At 43.2% G+C, this 24,157-nt stretch overlaps 1 long non-coding RNA gene across 19 annotated transcripts in view; it reads left to right on the top strand.

The window, feature by feature from the left end:
* LOC110140446 (uncharacterized) overlaps window positions 1-24,157 on the top strand; it is a 171,574-nt gene that overhangs the window by 93,682 nt on the left and 53,735 nt on the right. For 13 of the 19 annotated variants that reach the window (XR_011490248.1, XR_011490257.1, XR_011490259.1 and 10 more), the window contains 9 exons: window positions 3,185-3,254; window positions 3,596-3,666; window positions 4,594-4,674; window positions 5,420-5,574; window positions 7,095-7,272; window positions 8,786-8,863; window positions 14,715-16,498; window positions 21,460-21,598; window positions 22,573-22,786. This is a non-coding gene — a long non-coding RNA (uncharacterized lncRNA). Of the gene's footprint in view, window positions 1-3,184; window positions 3,255-3,595; window positions 3,667-4,590; window positions 4,675-5,419; window positions 5,575-7,094; window positions 7,273-8,785; window positions 8,864-14,714; window positions 16,499-21,429; window positions 21,599-22,572; window positions 22,787-24,157 lie in introns of all 19 variants that reach the window. The other 6 variants (XR_011490252.1, XR_011490247.1, XR_011490245.1 and 3 more) reach the window with 6 other exon arrangements.

Here is a 24,157-nt window from a genome sequence, read left to right as displayed (position 1 = left end):
GGGGCACGATAAGAAGTGTCATGAAGATTAATGAGGGACACGGCTAGGAGAGGACCTGGGATTTGCCTCATCTGCATCCAGATATTTGTTTAATTCTGTTTCCTTTTGCAGTAAAAATATTTGGGGTGGGGGGAGGCGACCGTGATATGAGAATAATTACATTGTTAGACTATAAGCACTTTCAAGGAAGGTCTGTCTTCTTTTGTAAAAAGTGAAACACTCCTGTTGCCCCTTCAGTAGGCAGTAAACAGGTCCTCAGTATCTCTTGTTTATCTTCTGCTGCATCAAGTCAAATACAAAGATTACTCAGAAGAAGTGTTTAATATTTTAGTCCCCGTGACATTCCTTTGGCTTTCCTTTACCAATAGAATTAGTCTTTTACAATTTTGGAATGAAAAGTATGCAAAATGGTGTCTTCATATTGCTTAACTGCTTTCCACCCATGCCACTCATTTCTGATTTTTCATGGCTTTAAGCCACCATCTGCTGGAAGGGTGGGAAGGACGCTTGTAAGGTCACTGTGTCCTGCCCTTCAGCCCCAGGCCTGGCTGCGCTTGGGCTACGAATGTTTCTCTCTTTCTCTGAAAGGTTTTCAGAGCTTCGTTCTCATCTTCAGAGGGCTCATCTTCAGGGTAGGCCTCCAGCTGTTACCTCCAAGGACCGTATTCCTGGTTGATGGGCAAGGAAACTTCATTCCTACCAGACACCCTGGACAGCTTGTACTATGATATTGTTTTGTGACTTTGACCAACTTTGCTTTCTTTTCTTTTATAAATCATTCAAACACTTCGAGTCCAAATACTAACAGTGGGGACAGCTTGTGATTAACCTCTCTCTACTCCAAGAAGTAACCAGCATCAGTGATTCTTCCTTCTAAAATTGCTTAACCAGTTTTTAATACACCAAAAAGACTTTTGCCCAGAGCCCTCTGGCCATCTATTTTCCTTAATGGTCTTTTATGGGGGACCTTATCAAAAGCTTGCAAGGAAATCCAAGTAAATTATGTTCCTTGGTTCACCTTTACCTACTATTTCATTAACTTTTTCAAAAACAATATGACAGAGTTTTCAACATAATTAAAGGGGTTGGGAAAAAGGGAACTTTAACTACCGCCTGACAGTTTCCGTAGTTGCCTACGAGAGCTGGGTCACTGCTCGTATTCTGCCTCTGCTTAAGGACACTAATTCATTTCCCAGGCTGTCTGGCGAGGTCAGCCTCTAGTTCAAGGTGGAAATGACAAGTTTTTAGGCTTTCAAGTGTGCAGTACTCAGCTCTCCAGAGAGCATGAAGGAAGGAAACCGCAAGTTTATCCAGGTCTGGCCCAGAGAAAGAGGAAATGATGGGACGAACCAAGACGAAGGCAGGGGCGGTGTCTCCGTGGAAGGGGGAGCCAGCCCTGGAGGGCTCAGACAGTCCCAAATCGCTCTTTATTCTCTGTATGGGAAAAAGGAAGGGCTGATCGTAGCATTTGGGAGAACTTTCAGTGTTCCAGGGGAGGGGTGTGAGGCTAGAATGCAAGGGTGGGCAGAGGCTGGTCAAATGAGGAGGAAAGGGTTAGAAATAAGCTCGCACAATGGGTGGTAGCAGCATTTAAAAGGATGCTAATCATCGTCATCATAACTGCAGTGTATTTATTGAGTGTCTTCTGTGTGCAAGTATGTGCCAGGCATGCGCAAATGCCTCTTGCATTTACGCTTAATAACCTGGAAGGGTAGATATCATTATCCTCACTTATAAATGAGAGAAATAAGGCACAGGGAACTGAAAGGATCTGAAGGTCACATAGTTAATAAATTATCAGATTTGGGAGACTACCTTCTCGCCCTAATTCTGAAGTACATAGATTTTCATGATGCTAGCTACTCAATTTTTAGCCAATTTAGTACCAAATTCTCCCATAAGTCAAATATTCTGGTTAACAAAATGTTCTAGACATTCTAAGTATGAATTACCAGTTTTCATAAAATAGGAATCATTACTCAATGGTTAAAAAGCAGCCACTATTTAATTTGTATGAATGATTCACAAAAGCATTTAAGGTTTATAGTTCTCAAAGCATCTTTATGAACCTCCATTTTTACTGGTCTGAGAATTTGGAAGTACTTGTGTACAGAGGGCTCCGGCTGACAAAATGCTAGTAAAATTGGCTTTTTCTGTAGAAAGGAACTAGCAAAGAAAAGCAGAGAAGCTTCTGTTTCTTTCTGGCTTACTTCTTGGTTTCCACTGGCGCAGGGCCTATTTTTCCTTATGTACGAAGGCATGGGCCATTTTTAGTATTTTCCCCAACTTCAGAAAGCCCACCATAATTGTCCTACCACATGCTTCATCCATCCTCCCCAGGATGTGATGCCTTCATATGAGACAGCATTTTTAAAGTGTGTTTTGGAGACCTGCAACTTCTCCCTGGGTGGCCCTGCAGGCTGCTGTGTTCCAGGGATCAAGATGCCTTACCTTCTGGTCCTGCACGCTTCTTTCAGTGTCTAGGGGAGCATGTGGGTGTCTGAAGGCACCTGGGCCAGGCTGAGGGGCCCAGCCGCTGGGTGCCACACTCCTGACTTCACAAGACGATGACCCTTCAGACCAGGAGCCTGAGAAGCTGAGAAACCAGAGAAACAATTTGAGTGTTTGTTTAAAGAATGAATGTGCTAATTGGAGGGACTGCAAACATAGTGGTCATAGAGAAAAAAAAAATACATCTTTCCATCTAGCACCAAAACTGGGAACTTGGGTGGGAAAAGCAAGTTCCCCATCTTAGGAGGGAAGGTAGCCTGGGCTGCTGGTCTTCAGTAAGATCCGATAAAGTCCAAGGTTGGTGGTTTGAATTTCCAGAGTCCATTTCCAGAGAACAGGAGGCATCAGCTCTGTCTACTGAGTGGGCAGCCCTTAGGCAGGTGTCTGTGTGACTTGCTGGGCAGAGGGGCAGAGTCCCTGGACCATGTGGGCAAGTGGCAAGTGTCCTGCCATAGTCATGCAACTGCGTGCCAGTTCTGGCTCTGCATCTTCTAGGCTCGGTGACCTTGGACAAATAGATTTTGATTTATTCATCAGTTCCAGTTTCCTCATCAGTAACATGGGAACAATGATGGTTTGAGGAGTATGAAAAATAGTGAGTGTGTGTAAAGTGCCTGACAACACATAGCCAATGATGTCTTTCCTGTAAATTTCTGTCCTGTTATCTTTCTAGATGCCAAATAAAGACTCATCACACAACTAATGTGGGCAACTTTGTGTTTTCTGTAATCTCTCCATGGTTGGTAAGGAAATAGCATTTCTTGGATGAAAATATAGTGACTAAATCCCACCCCCTCTTTGGACCTATGATGTGAAAAGCTTTTTAGTAGTTTACTAATAGATGAAAAATCTTACAAGGCTATACAAGTTAGATGACATTACACTTACTTCTATCCAGACTGCATTTTACCATTTAAAGCAGGGACAGAGCTTCTGGGCATTTTGACCAGTGACTTCGCATCATTAACACAATCTGGGGTTAGAAATCACATGCATTACACTTAGCTGAGTTAAAAGCATAGAGCATTTCATATTTTCAATGTAATTTCTCATCTTACTCTGACCCCTTATCTCTCTCTCATAGGGAAGTGAAGAGAGACTTCTTGTTGACAACTAAAGACAGCCCCTTCTCTTGTTGACATCACCCTCTTTGGGGTAAATGCCCAGCCTTCCTGGCATTCACTTCTTTCCTCCTACTTGTCAGCTGGGTACCATCTGGGCCTGGGAGGAGACTTATCTACCCTCATGGGGGGGAGGGTGGGGAAGGGGACCTCGGCTGGGCTTGTTACTTCTGATTCCTGGCTGCTTTTTGCTGTAGGATGACTGGTCCATTTCCTGGGTACCTTGGGCTGGTAACCCCAGAGATGTGGCCCTTTCACCTGGTCTTCTGGGGTTTGTGTTTAATCCCACCCATGGTCCTGGCTGTTGGCCTCTGGAGGTGGAGACCTTGTACTCCGTGGCCATCTTGTTCTAACTCCAGGCCCCTGCACAACCTCTGGCCTCTCAATACCATGGTATCCTCCCACTGGAGTATATGGAAACTTCCGGATTCCATGTGTATCAAGTGCAGGCCTTGAGAGGTCAGGAGCTCTACTTTAAAGGCACCTAAACAGCACCCCCAGCCGGGGTGACCCGTCTGGCAATGGTACCATGTTGCTGAGGTTTCATATAAGTGCAGGCTTCTAGAAGGAGGGGTGTTGGGATTGATACTCTCCTTGTACATTCACAGGAAAGCAGAGAGCGAGTCCCATTGCTCTGGGGAACTCCTAGTGTGGGCAGCATGGGTGGGCAGGCACATACTTAACTGGCTATTCCTTTGTTTCCTTGTTTTTTCCATTTCTTCCTCATCCTAGATCCTGCACAACTTTCAATTTTTACTCCAGACAGGTGAAAATGCCCCTTATGGCATATTCTAAATTCTCTATACCTATAAAATTCTATACAGTCATTCAGTGTATTGGTGTGCTTACATAAAGAGAGTTTCTGAAGTTTAGAAATCCCTTTTTCTTGAAGTTTAGTTTTCAAGATTAGCAATAGTAATTTGCTGGTAAAAGCTGAGCAATGACTTCCTTTTTTCAGCAGATATTTACTCATCACTTGAAGATTGATAAACATTGATTTGATGGTTAGAAACCATAAGGACTCACAGTTTAAAGGAAAAAGGTGATTATTTCACTTTTTAAAAAACGATATCTGTTAGGCATAGTTTGGAGATTATGCCACCTTGGTTATCGACTATGTAAGTGGAGTTTATGGATAGCATTGGGGAAGGAAGGTCCTTGGCTGAAGGGCCTGTCAAAGCTGTGAATATATAACCAGTTTGTTCTGAGACTGGGGAAGTGGCACTTAGACGATGCCTATGCTGAAACTTCCAAAGGTGGGGCTTTGCTGTGCTGTCTGCCTTTTCTGTTCACTATGTCTCACCTTTAGAAGCAACTACTAATTTCCTTTCCTTATGGATTCATATAAACTCATTGTTAGAGTTGATTAGCAGTCTTCTTTGTGTTTGTTTTTAGGAGGTGACGTTCTACTCACTTTGCTTGATTTGAAGAAAACAAGAAGCTGCAATCTTGCCAAGCAGAACTTAATCAGAACTTTATTGAATCCAATTAACAAATATTCATTGGGTGCCTATGTCCCAAGCCACTATTCTGGGCACTTGGCATGTCTCTGTTACGGTACCAAGTATAGATGAGTAGAAAAAGAGAACATAGCAGGAGAAGGGAAATAGAAAGTCAGGGATTAATTGCCTTAGAAGAGCACCAAACACGCCTTACATCACCAAAATCATTATGATGCATGATTTTGCCTCTCTTTGCCTCTCTGCAAAAGTTTTGTGGTTAGTGAAATCTGTTATGCATGCATGCTAAGTCACTTCAGTTGTGTCCATCTCTTTCCAACTCTATAGACTGTAGCCCACCAGGCTCCTCTGTTCATGGGATTCTCTGACAAGAATACTGGAGGGGGTTGCCTTGCCCTCCTCCAGGGGATCGTCTCAGCCCAGGGATCGAACCAGCATCTCTTACATTATATTACATTACCCACATCTCTTGCATTTGGCAGGTGAGTTCTTCACGACTAGCACCACCTAGGAACGCCAGAATCTGTTAGAGCTATACCCATATCAGTACCCTCTGGAAATACAACAGATCTTCAGTAACTGGAATATTGCTCTTTTTAATTCATAAAATGAAGTATCATTTTACTTAGAATGAATTGGTAGCACTGGTGATAAAGTTAACTTATCTTTAATTGCTTGTCTCTCTAGTCTGGCTAATCTCCTCAGCATTCTCTACTTTACCAAGCTTTGTGATAAATGTTTCCCCTGCCCTGACCATCTGCAGCCTGGTGTCCTCCAAACTTATGGGATTACCTTCTTCATAGAGACGTCTTTGGCTTCTCCAGCCAATGCTGACATGAATTCTCTCTGAATTTCTGTCATATCTCTAGTTCAATTCACATAGTTGGCCTCAACGCAAGACTGATGGCAGGATCTAGGTCTTAAATTTCTTTGCATTTTCCATAATGCCTAAAAAATTATATACATACTATAGGCCTAAATAAATAAGTAGGTAGGTATATACTTATTGAGTACATTTAGGGATGATGGCAAAATAGTTAATACCTAGTATAGCATGAAGATTGACAGTTGAGAGTACACTGACCAATTCATATTACCTGAATATCAGCCACACTTACACATATCCATACATATATGAAATACAATATTACACAGGGTGCATATATTACCTTTCATTTCATAGAAGAGAGATGAGGGAACCGAGTTTCAGAGAAGCTCATTACTTGCTCAGGACACACAACCAGTGGAAGACCCTAGATTTGTTCACTCAGCACCTGTGTTCTTTCCGCTGAACTACTATGCTGATTACTACTTGGTGGTGGGTCAGGTCCTCTCTCTCCTTGGGCTGAGTTGTCCTTTCAGAGGAGAGAGAGTTGGGTGACTGTTGAGTCTGCCTAGAGCACATAGATAATCAGCTCACTTAGACTGAACCGTCGGCATTGTGGGGACCTGCATGGTCATGCTTAACATTTATGGCCAGTTTGTACACTGTTTTGCCTGTGTTATGAAGATTTGGTCAAAGACAGTTATTTTACAAAGCCAAAGATCTGGTGACTTGTGGGATGATTCTTAGCAGTTCCCTTGGAATCTCTCAGTATTTCCATTTTATCTTGTTTAAGTGGTAAAATATTGTACTTACCTTAAATTTCTCATAAATTATTTAAAAATATTTAACCTTGCATTTTTAACATAAAAATTAAATGTCATCGTTATCCAATAATCTAATTGGTGATTAAGAAAACACAGGTCATCTCTTCTCAGTTTGGGCAGTCAGTAGTGCAGTCAAGTGAATGGTACTCTCTAATACAGGATTGACAGCCATAAGCTCCTCAGTCCCATCCCATTTTCTGTTCCTGAGCACACAGGATCACTTCATTTCCTCTTTGTTGGGTTGGGATCATGTGACAGGGCTTTGGCCAAAATAGTTAGGACTGAAGGATATAAGCCACCTCTAGTTCTGCCCCTTAAAAGCATGTCCTGGCTTTTGCTTTCCCATCCATAGTGAGTTTAGATGCCACTGAATTGTGATTGCAGCATCACGAAAGGGAAGGAGTTTGGGTTCCTGACTATCTGCTTGGAAGACAGTCTCCAAAGAGAGCTGCCAGACTTTCACTGGACAGTCACATGGGGGAGAAATAAACCTATGTGTGACACCACTGAGATTGTCATTATAGCAACTGGTATGTATTGCTCTGATATAGAAATTGGTACCAGAAGTGGGGTACTGACATAACCAAATTGCATTCTTTGATGGTTACACCAGCCTAAATGTATTATCATTCATTTAGGAGTTCAGCAACAGGCTGAAAAGAAGCTAAAACCAGAACTTGGAAAGATGGAAATTTAGTTTATGCAGTGACAAATTTGGTAGAGTTATTGCCTTCTATTGATCAGAAGGTAGTCACATCACAGTTTTTAATCACAAGGGTAAATGGTTAGAAAACAGAATCCTAGCAGTGTTTGGGGCTTATCTAGACTGTATGATGACTCAGGAAAGAATTCATGAGTTTGCTAGCAAAAATAGAACACAGAGTCCAAAAGTTGGGGCTGTAGGATTAGAAAAAAATAAGCCGACTTTAGGCTCCAACAGTAAGACATGCTACCAAAAGAATGTCTTTAAGTGACAAATATCTAGTAAAAGTTCACGCGAATGAAGTTGTTTGAGGCAAAAATAAAATCAGCACTATGGCCTTCTCACCTATTGTTTCTGATATCCTCAATGCATTTAGGTAAATATTTTGAGAGAGAAAAAGGCATGGAGGGGAAGAAGCAAAGAAAAAGAAAAAAGTAATTTGATAACAAGGTTTAGAAAATAACTCTGAGTTGTGGTCACTGGCATAAGGACCTGACTGAAGCAAATATATCATATGTTTTCTAAGTTTAGAATTGCATTGCCAAGGAAAGGAAGGGCTTGAACTTGAAACATCCTTGCCTGTTCAAGATTTAAAGCAATTCTCAAGTTGCCAACCCATTCCAGACTGAATGGAAGTCAGGCTTTTGCAGGTGTACTGTTCTGAAAGAAGGGTGTCTCTACTAACCCAACTTCACATGTGTCCAAGAAGAAGAGCAAATAATGGAGTCCTTCCTAGAGCAACTCCACACACTTATCCACCATGCCCAGAAGGTGGGCTGTACAGTGCTGACTCAAGGGCTCAGAGTGGCTGTGGACCATGATGCGGACTCTTACCTATTATTTTCCTACACAAACAAGATTATTTTCCTGTATTTTCCCCATTATTATAAATGGCTTGTGATGATGGGCAAGTAGAGTACAGATTACTTGTCTTTTCAATATATAGGCTACCTATGTAGCCTATGAGGTCCTACATCAGACTGATGGAGAAGATGGTGCCCTCCTCAGCTGTTCTGGACATTGATATGGTAGTGGTGACTGGATGGGAATTTGCATTGTCCTTTGTGGGGTGAGGTGAGTGTGATCTGTGAGTAAGGGGAAAGTAAAATGAATATTTGATGTTCAGAAAGTCAGACTATGATAAAACTTTTAGTGATCATCATTTTTGAGTCTCTGCTTGAACATGTAGGAAGCCTCTTGCGGACCACCCTGAAGTTAAATGGGCCATGTGATCCCAATGGCTGGCCAATGGAACGGGAGCAGAAGTGATGACTGTTACTTTAAGGCCAAATGTGTTACAATCTCATGTGTCTTCTTTACATTTTTCCCCATCTAAATAGCTGCAAGCAAAGGACTCTAAGATGAAACTGTCACACGTGCCTGATGGAAGGAGCCCAACTGACAACAGATATTTATGAGTAAGTAATCACTTTGTATTGAGGATAGTATTTATATTTGGAAACTGTGTTTTATAGCAGCTTTATTGATTACCTTGACCAAAACACTATTCTAAACTGAAGACTAGTTCATAAAGTTGGGAAAGCTCTTTATTTTTCTTGAAAGGAGTGAAATCATCCTCCTGCCCCATCATCTTCATCACATTTGGTTCAAAAAGTCCTTTTTCAGGATTGTTCTGATAGACAGGAAAAATTCAGGATGTAGAATGTAAGTGAATTGGGACAAGTGGTTCAGAGCTAAGGTTTCCATCAGTGAAGGCATTGAAGGTCCACCTTTCACGGTGGTCCTTTTTCTGTGGCCTGGATAGCACACCGGGGCTTAGCATGTCTTTCTATGGCAGGATAGTACATTTTTATACATAGGCATCTAGGACATGACAAAGCTATATAAAGCTCAGTCCATAACTGAACATTGTTGCCCAGGTCTTGGGATATGAGAGCACCAGGTTAAATAAACACGTGGTCAGTAGTTTCCAGCTGTATGTCTCCCTCCCCATCTCTGGGTGTGGATTGCACTTGAAAGCTTCAGCACAGCAATGGCTCTTGACCTATCGGCGACACCCAACGAGGCCATGCAGCAGGCATGGGGCTACTACTGGCATTCATAACTGGAAATAAGTCCCTAAAATACCCATTTTCTCACGGTGGTCCAGTATAGAACTGTGATCCAGGAATCTCTTTAAAACCCTCTTAAGCCTAATAAGATTATCATAATCTATAACCTTGCAAGGACACAAGTCCTGCATAGTCAGCTACTTTGTAACGTGGTATCTCCATATCTTTGAGATCCTAAACCTGATTCGTCAAAGCGTGACTGCTCCTACTATTTCGAGATTGGGTAAATCACATCATTTTTATCTGCTGAGATCATAAAAGACTGTGACTGAGGTCTAGAGCTTTCTCTTTGTCATCTAGGACTATATGACAGTACCTAACCAAGTCACTACTCATGCATCTAGAGAGTGAAGAGGCTCAGGCCAACAAGACCCAGCCTAGAGGCCTGGAGGACATCGCAGCCCATCCAAGCCATCAATAAGCCTTGAAGCTTTAGCCCTGGCCTCCTCCTCCCTCCACCCCTGCCCCCAATTTACAGTACCCTCTCTTTTAGGAGAAGGGTGGTGAAATTGCTTTGCATTGGAATTACTGGTATAAAGAGCTACCTTCTCATCTGAGTAATGCTAATTCATCCCCATCCATGGTCATTCGCTACCTATTAGAAATATCCTGACAGCCTGCATCTCATTACCGTTGCAGCAGGTCCAGCTCCCAAGAATAACCTTCTAAGGAGGATGAAATGTACGCCAGTGGCATCTAATACCAGGGCATTCACATTCATATTTTTAGCAGCATATATCAGTTAGCCCAACCTTTAGTGTACTCTATGTACTTTTAATAATCTCCATAAAAGCCTGATTTCCAATCCCTAGGCTCAAGCTGACAGTGTAAATAAAATCACCCAAATCCACAGGGTAAGAGAAATGAAAATGACAAGGATTAAAATTTGGTCAAACCTCTTTCTTTTTAAAAATTCTGCTTCCCTTCCAATTGGATCACGACCCTCTGGGTGCTCAGCTTAAGACCAGACGGTACGCTTTCACTTTTATTCCTCTCTGCAGCAGGCTTACAGTATTTAGTGAGAGTCTGTAAAGAATGTGTGCTGGGTAGAGAGTTAATACCATAATCCCCCATCGTTGGGGTCAAATGCTGAATAGAGCAAAAGAATTAGAAAACATGTTACATACAATGGCAGGAAAAAATGCATCAGCGCGCTGTTCTGTGAACACCAGCGTCCTTCACCCGCAAGTAATGGCCATGAGGTAATAGAGTGGATGAAGAGACGTGTACTTGAAGTCCGGTGTGTACACAGAAGCAGGGGTGGGAGACCTGAGCATAAGTCTTAACCCCCACTTGCCCTGGGCCATATTTGTCACCCTTTTTAATTGCTTCTTTTCCATGGTTACTTAGTAAGTAATGCATGTGGGTACTAAACTGTTTCCCCGAGTTGAACTTGGATCTCTCCCTTTTCCCCCTTCAGCAGTGGGTGTGAATATTGTTCTCAAAGTGCTGTCGTACATCTGCCTCTGGAGAATTCTCTTAATGAACAAGTAGAAATTTGAGGCACCAAAGATGAAAAGGGCCAAACAGCCACCTTCCATTGTATCTTGGGAAAGTCAACTGAACTTCCCTGGAGTAAGATTATGAGCAAGTAAAAACTTTCTGTGGAAGTTCTATAAAGAGAAGTAAGTGTGTGTGTTAGTGGTTTGGCCATAAAATGACAAGTTGAATTTATTGGAAACCATATCCTTTGAAGTAGCAACTATTACAGATTCAGCATTTAAATTTCTAAAGTTTATTTTAAAATTTACACATAGTAAATTTGGGGGTGTAGAGTTCTGTAGTTTTGACAAATGCAGAATTGGGTTAGCATTGCCACAATCAAGATAACTTATACAAGATACCTAGGATAGTCAAATTCATAGAGTTTAAAGTACACTGGTAGATACTTGGATGGTGGGGTGGAGGTGGTCAGAATTGGGGGGCGGGGGAGGGGAGTTTGCATTTAGTTGCATTTAGTTGCAACTAAATGCATTGCATTTAGTTGCAGGGTTCCAGTTCAGGAAGGTTAATTCAAGAGATGGGTGATGGTGAGAGTTGCCAAGCAATGTGGACGTACTTAGTACCACTTAATATGTATAGTTAAATATGGTTAAAATATTGTGTTTTTATACTATGTGACTTTTACCACAATAAAAATTTCCGTTAAAAATACAGAACAGGTTCATCACCTTCAACAGCTCCTTGTGTTGTTTCATTGTTTCAAACATTGAGAATCTTAAATTCTTATGCATAGAATATCACACATGTGCAACGTATACATGTTGTATATGTTGACCAGAATGATAATCCTGATAATCCGGAAGCCATATATGTCACAAAGTAAAGACAACATCATCTATGCATTTTAAATATACATATATACTTTAACATATATAAATAACTAGAAAGCCAACTTTCTTTTGTCAAAAAGGCTACTTACTGTTCAGTAAGTTCAATAAGTATAGAAACAGTGACCTAACCTGCTCTTGTATCAACATAAACAAAAGAGCTTATTAAATGTACATTGAATTGAATATTAACCTGGCTTCCCTTGTGGCTCAGACAGTAAAGAATCTGCTCGCAGTGAGGAGACCCTGGTTAGATTCCTGGGTACAGAAGATCTCCTGGAGAAGGGAATGGCAACCCACTCCAGTATTCTTGCCTGCAGAATTCCATGGACAGAGGAACCTGGTGGGCTGCAGTCCATGGGGTCGCCAAGAGTTGGATGTGGACATGACTGAGTGACTAAAACACAAAACACCACAGATGGAGGAACGATTTTTATGTAAAATTTTAAAATCTCATAACAACTATAACTAGAGATGTGACCTTCTCAGCGTTGCATATGTATCTTTAAACACACAAGGAGAGATGAGGTCGTAGAAAGTAGGGAAAAGATTGTGTTTATGTGTGTGCACGTGCATGTATGTGTGCACGTGTGCATCTGTGAGATTACATTACAGATCCGTTAGCTCCTTAGACTGATGAAAATTGACTTGTTTTTTCATGTGACCAATACTATGTGTGTATGCAGAGGATAAGATGGTTAGATAATATCACCAACTCAATCGACATGAATCTGAGCAAACTGGGAAATAGTGAAGGACAGGGAAGCCTGGCATGCTGCAGCCCATGGGATTGGCACAGCTTGGTGACTGAACAACAAAAATATGACTAAATGAGCAAAAGCTAATCGCCTTAAGGAGAAAGCCAATAGAAAAATTATCGTTATTATGTTTGGCACGTTGTACAGCTTATGGATTCTTAGTTCCCCAACCAGGGATCAAACTTGGGCCCATAGCAGTGAAAGTACCATGTCCTAGCCCCTAGACCACCAGGGAAGTCCCTAGAAAGATGGTTAATTAGGGTTCTAGAATTATGTTTGTGAGGACAATCCTTTCTTCACTTAAGTAAGACACCATAACTTATATGAAAACATAAGGTTTGATTTCACCAGGAAGTATAGGACATATTATGAGTAATTTCAGCATATCATCTCTTTCCTGCAAGGTATGCTGACCAAATTACTAAAAGAATCTGATTTCAAGCAAACAAATCACTGTTGTTTAATACAAGGAATATTAATATATCCTTAATTTTATGTTTTGTCTTTACTCCCTTTCCATTAGCCCACAGTGAACCTCTCAGTCTTCTTTACTGGTTCCTCCTCATCTAGATGGTATTCTTTTCCTCATACTTCACTCATATTCACAGAGAGATCATTTATGCCTGTAATTTGACAGAGATCTACACCTCCAACCTAGGTTTCCCTCATGAACTCTGCATGTTCCAGCTTTCTACTTGATCTCTCTCCCTGGATATTCCATAAACCCAAACTTAAATTGTCCAAAATGGACCTCAGTATCTGTCAAACCAAATGGTTCCCCCTTCATAGAATTTTCCATAAACTTCGATTAGCTCTTATCTCACTTCCTGTTTCTTTCACAGGACTGCAGGCAATGAACATGTGTCTTTTCCCCAGTGCCTGGCACGGTGCCTGGCATCTGGTAGGCATTTATAAATATTTGTGGAAGGAATGAGTGCATATGACACTCATATGCATATAAATAGAAATTTATTTCCACCTCAGACCCCAATGTTTATGAATAGTTTTTAAATGGATGAGTAGCTCTGATACACATATAGATATAAGCATTTATTCCCACACCAACCACCAACTACCGTATCTACATAATGTCTAGAGATCAAATAAAGTTAGCTTTGTGCAGCAAGGAAATTAATTAGCACATTTCAGTTTCTTTCCTATTCTCTCTTCTCATTGAAATCATATTCTTTTTTACTCAACATTATAACATAAGCATTTTTGCATATCTTAAAAAGTCTCAGACATTAGTTTCACCAATTGAATTAATACTACCTCAGAGAGAAGTTCTTGATGTACACTGGAAGCTCAGTTGGAAGCATCAGTTGGAAGTGAGCACCTCCTCTAGAAGCGACTCCTCTTCAGCGTCTGTGTTCTACAAAATGTGGTCTCATTGACCACCAGCATCTAGAAACCTGTTGAAAATTCTTGGTCTCCACTCTTTTCTGCATCAGAAATGCTGGTGTGGAGCCTGAGATGTGTACTTTAACAAGTTCTCCAGGTGATTTCGAAGTACAAAGAAGTTTGAGAACTACTGTTAAACACTCTTCTGTGAATGATGTGCCTGCAACATGTGAATCTTGCTGCATGAATTCACTTTCCACTCACCCTCATCAGTTCCATATCATATTCATACTGAAAAAAAAGCCTTCTGTGTTTGGCAATAAGTCTTTAAAACAAGGCCTAGTTTCTTGCTGTATGTAAAGCATAGATAAATCGAAATACAGTATAAGGCAGTATTTTTTAAACTTAGTTTTAGGGACAGAAATTTGCTTCAAGTGAAGTATTGTGCATAAGTTGTGTGTGTGTGTGTGTGTGTGTGTGTGTGTGTGTGTGTGTTTATAGGGGAGACAACAAGGAATGACTGTTTGAACGTGGTTGAAGGGATTGGGGAATCAGAGTCTGCTCACTGGACTGGGCTTTCTTCCACCATTTTCTCCAGGCTGCCTCTGGGGAACCCAATCTGAAAACCTCCAAGAAGGTGGAAAGGGAGTGCGGTGGGAGTCGGGAGCCCTGGTCTCTGTTTTATTTCTTTGGGCCATTCATTAATAATGCATCTCTGAGCCACATATTCCTTATCTGAAAATAAGTAACCTGAAATTTCTCTTCCAGCTCGAAGTTTCTTCTTTCTCTGGTTTATTGGCAAACTTTTTGTAGTAAAAGATCTGAGCTGTTTTGCAAGTTCTCCCTCCTTTGGAGACTCAGGAAGACACACTGGCTATGCCATTTGCGAGGTCCTCTGTCTTTTCTTTCAGAGTTGACCAACAGGCGTTAATAAATAGATAAGGCCAGGCAAGCACCTGGCCAGGCACATTGGTGCTTTTGAACTGTGGTGTTGGAGAAGACTCTTGAGAGTCCCTTGAACTGCAAGGAGATCCAATCAGTCCATCCTAAAGTAAATCAGTCCTGAATATTCACTGGAAGGACTGATGCTGAAGCTGAAGCTCCAATACTTCGGCCATCTGATGCAAAGGAATGACTCATTGGAAAAGACCCTGATGCTGGGAAAGATTGAAGGCAGGAGGAGAAGGGGATGACAGAGGATGAGATGGATGGCACCACCAACTCAATGGACATGAGTTTGAGCAAGCCTTGGGAGTTAGTGATGGACAGAGAGGTCTGGTGTACTGCAGTTCAAGGGGTTGCAAAGAGTCGCACATGACTGAGTGATGGAGCTGAACTGAGGCAGGCACTATTTGGAGTGCCACGATAGAAATCTCCCACTAGAGTTTCATTAGCACTGAAGAGATTTTCAACCCCAGCATTTGACTGGGACTATGGCCTCATGATAACTAAACCTGCTGGCTTAGTGGTAAAGAATCCACCTGCAATGCAGGAGACCTGGGTTAAATCCCTGGGTCGGGAAGATCCCCTGGAGAAGGAAATGGCAACCCTCTCCAGTATTCTTGCATGGAGAATCCCATGGACAGAGGAGCCTGGTGGGCTACATTCCATGGCGTCACAAAGAGTCTGACTCAACGGAATGACTGAGCACGCACAGGCCGATGATGTGGGGATATGAGAAGGTTTCAGGGAGCAGCAGCCCACAGTTGCATTGGTCTTTTCTGCAGCCTCCTCCTCACCTTCTTTCCCCTCAAGTGTCATGAGTATCACTTTCCGTCTCCTTCCTGCAGGGACCTCTGCATTTTCTGCATTTCCATCTTCTCTTTCTCCCTGATTTTTTCTTCTTATCAGTTCCTGTGACTCTGCTGAGGCCACTATTATTTTTTTTTTATTTTCTTGGCTGTGCTGGGTCTTCGTGGCTGCATAGGCTTTTCTCTAGTTGTGGCGAGCGGGAGCCCCTCTCTAGGTGCGGTGCGTGGGCTTCTCGTTGCGGTGGCTCCACGTGTCGCAGAGCACAGGCTCCAGGGCGCGCGGGCTTCCGTGGTTGCGGCTCCCAGGGCTCCAGGGCGCAGGCTCAATGGTTGTGGCTTCCAGGCCTGGTTGCTCCACAGCATGTGGGATCTTCCCGGATCAGGCATCAGACCCAAGTCTCCCGCACTGGTGGGCGGATTCTTTACCGCTGAGCCAGCAGGGAAGTCTGAGGCCACAGCTCAGAGACACCTCTCAGCCTACTGGTGGCCGTCAGAGGGAAGGTGGGTGAGAGCCCAGGGCAGAGCGTGTTATCCCATTGCTGTGACCTGAATGCTTCTATTCCTCTCCCTCGCCACCCCTTCCCATTCACATGTTGAAAACTGAGGCCTAACGTGATGGTGTTTGAAGTGAAACCTTTGGGAGGTGATTCGTCATGAGGACAGAGCCCCGTCGAAGGATTCGTGCCCTTGTAAAGGAGGCTCCAGAGAGACCCTCCTGCCATGTACGTGCAGAGGACGGCCATGTCTGAATCAAGGGGCCAGCCAGCCGCCAGAACCGGGAGAAGTCAATTGCTGTCATCCGTAAGTCACCCCATCTATGGTACTTTTCGTAGCCAGAACACACTGAGACTGCTATCCTTAGTAAAACAGCTGCGTCTGTATGTGTGCGTGTGTGTGTGTGAGTGTGTGTGAGTGTGCGTGTGTGTGTGTGAATGTGTGTGAGTGTGCGTGTGTGTGTGTGAGTGTGTGTGAGTGTGCGTGTGTGTGTGTGTGGGGAGGGTAGCAGTAGTGGGTCAGTGGGGGAACCCGAGGGGCAAGTTGAGTGTGATCTTACACTTTTGGCATTTTGCTCCCACAAAGTCTCCTCTGAAGCCTCTGGAAAGAAGGTCATTCGGACTATAGCACCTCAAATGGCAAGGAGCATATTCTCTGAGATGCAGAGGCCTTGCTCTATCAGAGACACATTCTCTGATGTGTCAGAGGTTTAGACAGAAGATACCAGATGCTCTTTAACTAAATTTGTGGAGCAAAAATGGCCTGAAAGGGAAAGCACACTGATCAAAATCTATGTTATACCTTACATTTTACATTAGACTGCACTAGTTATGCACATATAATTATTTTTTCAAATGGGATTTTTAAAACGTAATCTACACATCTGTGTTTTTCTTGCTTTTATCATATGGAGAACTAAACCACAGACTGCTTGGTTGGGACAGCTGGCAGTGTTACCCACCCCTTTTTTCCTCTCCAGTGTTTTTAGCGTCGCTCAAGCTTTAGGCTGTGTGTCTTCTGCATGTGATGGGAGCCAATCTCACCCATCTTTTCCTTGGTATCTCCTTTACTTCTCTTTTTCTCTCAGCAAGCTCACTGAGACAAGAGTTAATGCTTATGGTCTACAAGGAGGCCCCTGCCTTTTTCCTCACAATTAATTCATGACTCCTCCAGCTTCCAATTGCCCTTCAACTCCCATCCACACTCTGGTGGGACTGCTCTTGCTAAGTCACCCGTCTCAAATCCCCTGACAACCTTTCTGTCACTTGACTTCTATGAGAAAACGCCGTCATTCCCTTCTTGACATTTTCCTCCTTCGGAGTCCGAGCCCCTCTTTCTCCAGGTTGTCCTCAGAGCTCGTGAGTCCACTCTTCTCACACGATGCTGGTCCTACAAATGCAGGTCCTACCTGAGGGTCTGTCTTATGCCCTCAGCTTTTCTAGGCTATTTACTCCTCTTGAGCAAAACCATCACACCCAGGGGTTCAGCCCTCACCTGTGTGCTGATAGTATCCAAAGCAATACCTTCAGCCCAGATCTGCCCCTCATGAGCTCTCAACATTCATTTTAGAATGTCTCCATTTAATAGTGACCTTAAATTAAAATTATCATCTTAACTTTTAAACTCTGCTCCTTTTGCTTGGTGAATATCACCATCCAGCCACCCAAGTAAGAAACTGAGATTCATCCTAGACTTCACTTACCTATGTTCAATCAATCAAATCCTCCTAGTACGGCAACCCTCTCTAATTTCCCTACCAACTGTCATCACTGCTGCCTGGGTTTGAGTTCAGGTAGTGCTCACGTATCATCTGGGCAGGTGCCTCCTGGGTTCCCTGCCCTTAGTTTCCCATAAATTATCTATAACTCACCTTCAATCCATCCTCCAGATGATCGTCCCAGAACAGTGTCATTCAATATGGCAGCCACTAGCCACGTAGAGCAATTTACATTTAAATAAGTTAAAGTTAAGTAAAATTGAAAAATTTAGCTCCTCAGTTACCCTGTCTACGTTTTAGGTGCTCAGCAGTCCATGTGGCTCATGGTGGCCCACTGAAGAGTCTAGATACAGAGTATTTGCCTCATTGCAGAAAGTTCTATCAGATAGTGCTATTCTGGAACATAATTGTGTCATATCCCCACTTGCTTCCCAAGTGATTTCACATTTATCTCAGATTAAATTCCAAAATCCTTTAGTGTGGCGTGTCAGACCTTGCCCTCCAGTCCACTCTCCGTTTCACTGTCTCCTGAGCTTGAAACCTATGCTTCCATCATATCAGGCCCCAGCCCCTGTCCCCATACTTTTTGGTTATGCTGTTTCCTCCACTTGGAAGGGCTGCCTTCCTTTGTCCCTTTAAAACTCCTGTGTATGTTTCACTCAATTCAAGCACCATTCTCTCGCTGAAGCTTTTCCTTGATTTCTAGGCAGAGTTTAGACTGCCCTTTGTATAACTTTCCCTGGCAGCTTATACTACTGTGATATTCCTCATTTTTTTTTTAATCTATTGATTCAGTGTGGAAAGCTAAATAATGCCTCCCACCCCAAGACATTCACATCCTCGTCTCCAAAACTGATGAATAGCATTACCTTACATGGTAAGAGAAACTTTGCATTTGATTGAATTGTAGCATTGGAGATGGGGAGATTATTATGATTATCCAGAGAGGCTTTATGATATAATCACAAAGGTCTTTATAAGAAGGATGCAGGAGTGTTATAGTCAGAGATCTAGAGAGAAGACGGATATAGGATGATGGACGCAGAGTTTTGGAGAAGGAAATGGCGACCCACTCCAGTATTCTTGCCTGGAGAATCCCATGTACAGAGGAGCCTGGTGGCCTACAGTCCACGGGGTCGCACAGAGACGCAGCAGCAAGCAGAGTTTAGAGTGATGTGAAGAGAGAGGAAGGGGCTGCAAGTCAAGGAACACAGGTGGCCTCTGGAAGCTGGAAGAGACAAGGAAATGGGTTCTTCCTTGGAACCCCCAGAAGGAATGCAACCTGTTGACCCATTTTAGACTTCTGACTTCTAGAGCTAAAATATAATAACCCAGTGTTGTTTCACGCCACTAAATTTGTGGTAACTTTTTACAGCTGCAATAAGAAACTAATACATTTACTTTTTCATCCATACATCTATGCCGCATATCATTTGACATACATTTGCTAAGCACCTGATTTGTGCCAGACCTAGCATTATATGCTAAGAATAATGAATGAGACTCAATTGTTGCTGGGTGATATATGATGCAGGTAAGGGAGATGACAGGTGCTCTGAAAAACTTGGTTCATAAAGGTAATGAGGGGCCAGACTGTGAAGGGCTCTTCATGTTGCTGTCTAACGTCGGGGCCATTTTCTGTAGATAATGCAGAGCATCATTAGTTCATGATCAGATCTTTGGCTGCCTGAGTGTGGAAGGGGATGGTGCTGGAGGCAGGAAGGTACATCAGGTGACTGCATTTTTCTGGGTGAGAAATTATGAAGACCTGAAGAAGGAATGTGGGAGGACAGTAAGGAAGTAGAGCTGGTAATCCTGGGGTGATAATTCAGAGGTAGAAACGATGGCATTTTGTGATCAGTTAAATACTGTGCATGAGAGGGCAGAGTCCAAGATGACTCTGCTCCAAGATAACCCCGAGAACGGATGACTCTAAGTCAGTGCCTGGCACACTGTGGATAAGAAACAATTGTCTTGAATTGGATTGTGTGGCAAGAAGACAATGGAGTAGATCATCGCTGGGAGGAAAGGATGATGCCAATGAATCTGAATAGTGGAGGAAAATAAATAGAAGAACAAGTGTGTGTGTGTGTGTGTGTGTGTGTGTGTGCATGCACAGGGCGCTGGGAAAAAAGGATGTGAAACCTGTGTCCTACTACCCCATATGATTTTTTACTACTTGATTAAACTTTTGCTAGAACCATGTTCAGAGAGTGAATTTAGAAAACTGTATAACTACCTTTAAGATGCCAGATTTCTCTCAATGCTAAGTTGAGCTCTCCTCTTTGGATCTGAAACAGTTTTGAGCAGGGGCGGGAGAGCAGGGGGCGTGGGTTGACTTTCAGGGCATTTGCTGTAACATTCCGGAATGAGGGCAGTGCCTCAGTTTTCTCCCTCCCTATATCCCTCTTTGCTCGTGTCTCCATCTGAGAATGAAACGTTCTCTGGCACTGGATGGGGCTACATATGTGTCCCTTGCCCAAGACCCTCTGCTGTGGCTATGTCATGGTGAATATTTGCTATACTGAAATATACATCTATAACCTCTTCTCTTCCAAGTGACATCCTGTTTCCATAACACTGTTGGGAGAATATGCACAGTTTTCCAGCAAAGGCCCTGAAGCTGTTTCTCACCAAACTTCCTCTGTGGCTGACTGTCTGTGGCCATGGTATAGCAGAGTGGGGTCCATAGTGGGGGCACAGATCTCTCCTTTTATTTGTGTTTACACAGAACATTGTGCTAGCAGCTATGAACTGTGACTTTGTAGAGGAAAGGGGGAAAGTCTTATGGTCTAATTAGTTTGGGAAATTCTGAGTTAAACAAATGTGCTTCATTCTGCAAGACTTCTCAGAAGCTTTACTCTACCCATATGTGCTATGAATATTTGAGACAGGGGTAGAGATTTTCCTAAACATAGTTGACTCCGGAGCACTGTAAACATTTGTGGAAAAGCGCTCCCTGCATCAGAGTTTGGAAAGAGTTGTGCTACAGAAGTAGAGTGGCCACGGTGTTTTTAGATGCCTGGCACACTCAACAGGAGTGTATAAAAAAGACCTCTAGCCATTACCCATCTTCACAAGGTCTTCAGTGAGCATGAAGCACTCAAGATTGACTGAAACTGGACCAATCTCCCTGTTCTGACACGTTTAGTTTGGATTGGAACTCACTTTACAGGTGAGCCAGGATCGAGGTGTGAATTAGAGCCACTTCTGTCATCATTCCACATCTTAATCACACTTGGGGTTTCATTTCCTCTCACTACACACCCCTACAAATGGCTTCTTATGATAAAAAACAATTCATGTTGGTTTCCTTCTTAAACTTTGTTTCAAAAATACTTTGAGAACACTAGATACTTTTCTTTGGATATTGGAGCATAATACAATAGTAACTAGATATTGGGTCGGCCAGAAAGTTTCATTTGGGTTTTTCCGTAAGAGATGAAACTTCCTCACCAACCCATTGTTTGTGTTATGCTTCTCTCGTTCCCATGTGATACAAATGCAAGGTGTTTTTCAGTTTTCAGGAACTTTATTGTTTATAATCCAGGTTGATCCTTAGAGCAACTTGACAAGGAGGAGGTGAAGCCCCATTGTCTTATTCTGCTGTAACAAAACTGCCCAGACCTGGTGGCTTACAAACAGTAGAAACTTATCTTGCTCAGGATTCTGGAAGCTGGAAGTCCAAGGTCAGTGTGCCAGCGTGGCTGGGTTCTGGTGAAGTTTTCTTCCAAGTTGCAGAGGGCTGACTTCTCAGCGTGTCCTCACAGGGTGGAAGGCGTGAGGGAACTCTCTGGAGCTGCTTTTATAAGGGCACTAACCCCACTCATGAGTCCTCCACTCTTGTGACCTAATTACCTCCCAGAGCTCCACCTCCTAATGCCTTCACATTGGGCATTAGATTTCAATGTATGATTTTTGCAGGGGATATAAACTTTCAGCCTATAACACCCATTTTATAGAAAAGCAAATAACATATATGGATGCCTAGTTTATGCAGGTATTTGGCCAAGTGTTTTACGTGTATGAGCTCATTTAGAGCTCCTCTCTGAAAGTGAAAGTCGCTCAGTCATGCCCGACTCTTTGCGACCCCATGGCCTATATAGTCATTGGAATTCTCCAGGCCAGAATGCTAGAGTGGGTAGCCTTTCCCTTCTCCAGGGAATCTTCCCAACCCAGGGATTGAACCCAGGTCTCCCACATTGCAGGAGGATTCTTCACCAGCTGAGCCACCAGGAAAGCCCAAGATTACTGGAGTGGGAAGCCTATCCCTTCTCCAGTGGATCTTCCTGACCCGAGAATCGAACCAGGGTCTCCTGCATTACAGGCAGATTCTTTACCAACTGAGCTATGAGGGAAGCCCTTAAAGTTTTACATTAGGATATGCTAGCCTCGTGTTAGAAGTGAAGAACTAGAGACTAAGAGTGAATTAACTTGCTCAGTCACATAACTTATAAAAGCAAGCCGTGGTGTTTAAACTCATGGTCCTTTAACCCCCAAGCCCACTCTCCTTCCATGATGGCACTCTTAAAGAGGAAACTGAAAACAAGGGCAACTCAAGATTTGCTCAAGTTCACACGGCAGGTTGGAGAAAGTGCTGGAATTAGGACCTGGTTCACTTGACTTTTAGTCCAAGGGTCTGTCTTCTGCGTACTTTTGCCAGGTCACTGGAAGGCGTTTTCAAGAGTAAGTAACGACCTGTGAAGTGTCACTGTCAGCGGCCACAGCAACTGCCTGAGAGCAGCGGGAAGAGAAGACGAAACCAGTGGCTGCAGATCTCCACCCCCGCCCCAGCGGCCTCAGTGTGGCTAAGGAGTGCAGATCCTGCATTTCTCAGGACGCCGCCTTAACTTCATTCTCTCTGACACATACTTAAGGTGCGGTATACTTCAGGAGTTTGGGTCCTCCTTACCTCTTCTTTTCATGACCAAAAAAAAAACAAAAGTAAGTCCCCTGCCTATGAATCTTCAAGTTGTGGACTTTCAAGGATGAGAACCTGTCCTCATCAACGTCAGGCATGAGTGAAATTGCAGCTTGCCCTCCATCTCCTATTGCTGGTTCTCCTTCAGCTCTGCCGTCTCCCGCCTCCCCTCTCTCCCCCGGTCAGTAACTCTTCTTGCCCCGTATGCTAGCTGTTACACTGTACTACTGTACTTTTCAAGGTACTGTACTGTAAGGTTAAAAGTTTCCTTTAATTTTTGTGTCTGTTTTTTATGTATTATTCATGTGAAAAGTATTATAAACCTACTACAGTCCAGTCCTATATAGCTGATTGCATTAGTTGGGTACCTACACTAATTTTGTTGGACTTATGAACAAATTAGGCTTATGAATGTGCTCTTGGAATGGGGTTTGCTATGTAGAGGATTTACTACAGAGCAAATTCCACCACCTGCCCTTCAGTGGAACCTACTGTTTCCACTAATCAGATGAACGTGATTCAGTAACATCTCCCAACGTTCCTCTATGTGAAATCCCTGGGCTGGTGTCATGGGGACAGCTATGGAGCCACACAGCGCACACTTTCTCAGAGCCTGCAGTCTAAGCAGAGTGTGAGACGTACTACTGAAGAGGTACAAACTAACGGGAAGGCAAGACGTGAGGCCCTTAGGGAGATGAAGAAGGAGTCCTGGACATTTAGCGTGGAATGCTCACCACTGCCTCTCAGAACAATTTCTGGGATGTCCTGCCTCTAGTCACCATGTACTTAGCTCCTCAGGGACATTTACTGGGTAGTTCCTGAAAAGCAATAACTAAAGGGCAAATTTTTGTTGCCATTTTCCCAAACCCAAAGTCTTTTTGAAGTTTTCCTTGATACCAGGTTGGGACAAAAAGGTGGTTATGTTTCTGTGTCCTGGGTCTCTCCTGAGAGCTCCTTGATCCACATGAGGCAGGAATGTGAAATGAAGGAGAAGAGAAGTCTGGTCTTTATGGAGTTGCTGGGTTCCAGTCCTCCTCTTGGGAGCTGGGAGTAGCTGTGTTCATCTGCTTTCTCTTTCCCAACTGACCCTTCCCTGCTCTTGGATGGAGTGGTGGACAGAGTCTGAGCTTGGGCCCGCTGCGGGGTTATTGGTAGTGGAAGTGATGTAAGAAATCATTCTGCTTTTTTCCCGCCCCCCACTCATCCAGGCTCTGACGATTGGGCAGAAATAGAGTCGTCCAAAGGCCAAATCAAATGGATGGAGCCAAAGCGAGGAGTTAAGATAGCAGAATCTATATCCCATGTTTTGAGGGATTATTTCCTTTAG

Source organism: Odocoileus virginianus, chromosome 11 (assembly GCF_023699985.2).
Source record: "Odocoileus virginianus isolate 20LAN1187 ecotype Illinois chromosome 11, Ovbor_1.2, whole genome shotgun sequence".
NCBI lineage: Eukaryota > Metazoa > Chordata > Mammalia > Artiodactyla > Cervidae > Odocoileus > Odocoileus virginianus.
Note: the sequence above shows the minus strand (reverse complement) of the source record. Positions and strands in the feature narration are given on the sequence as shown.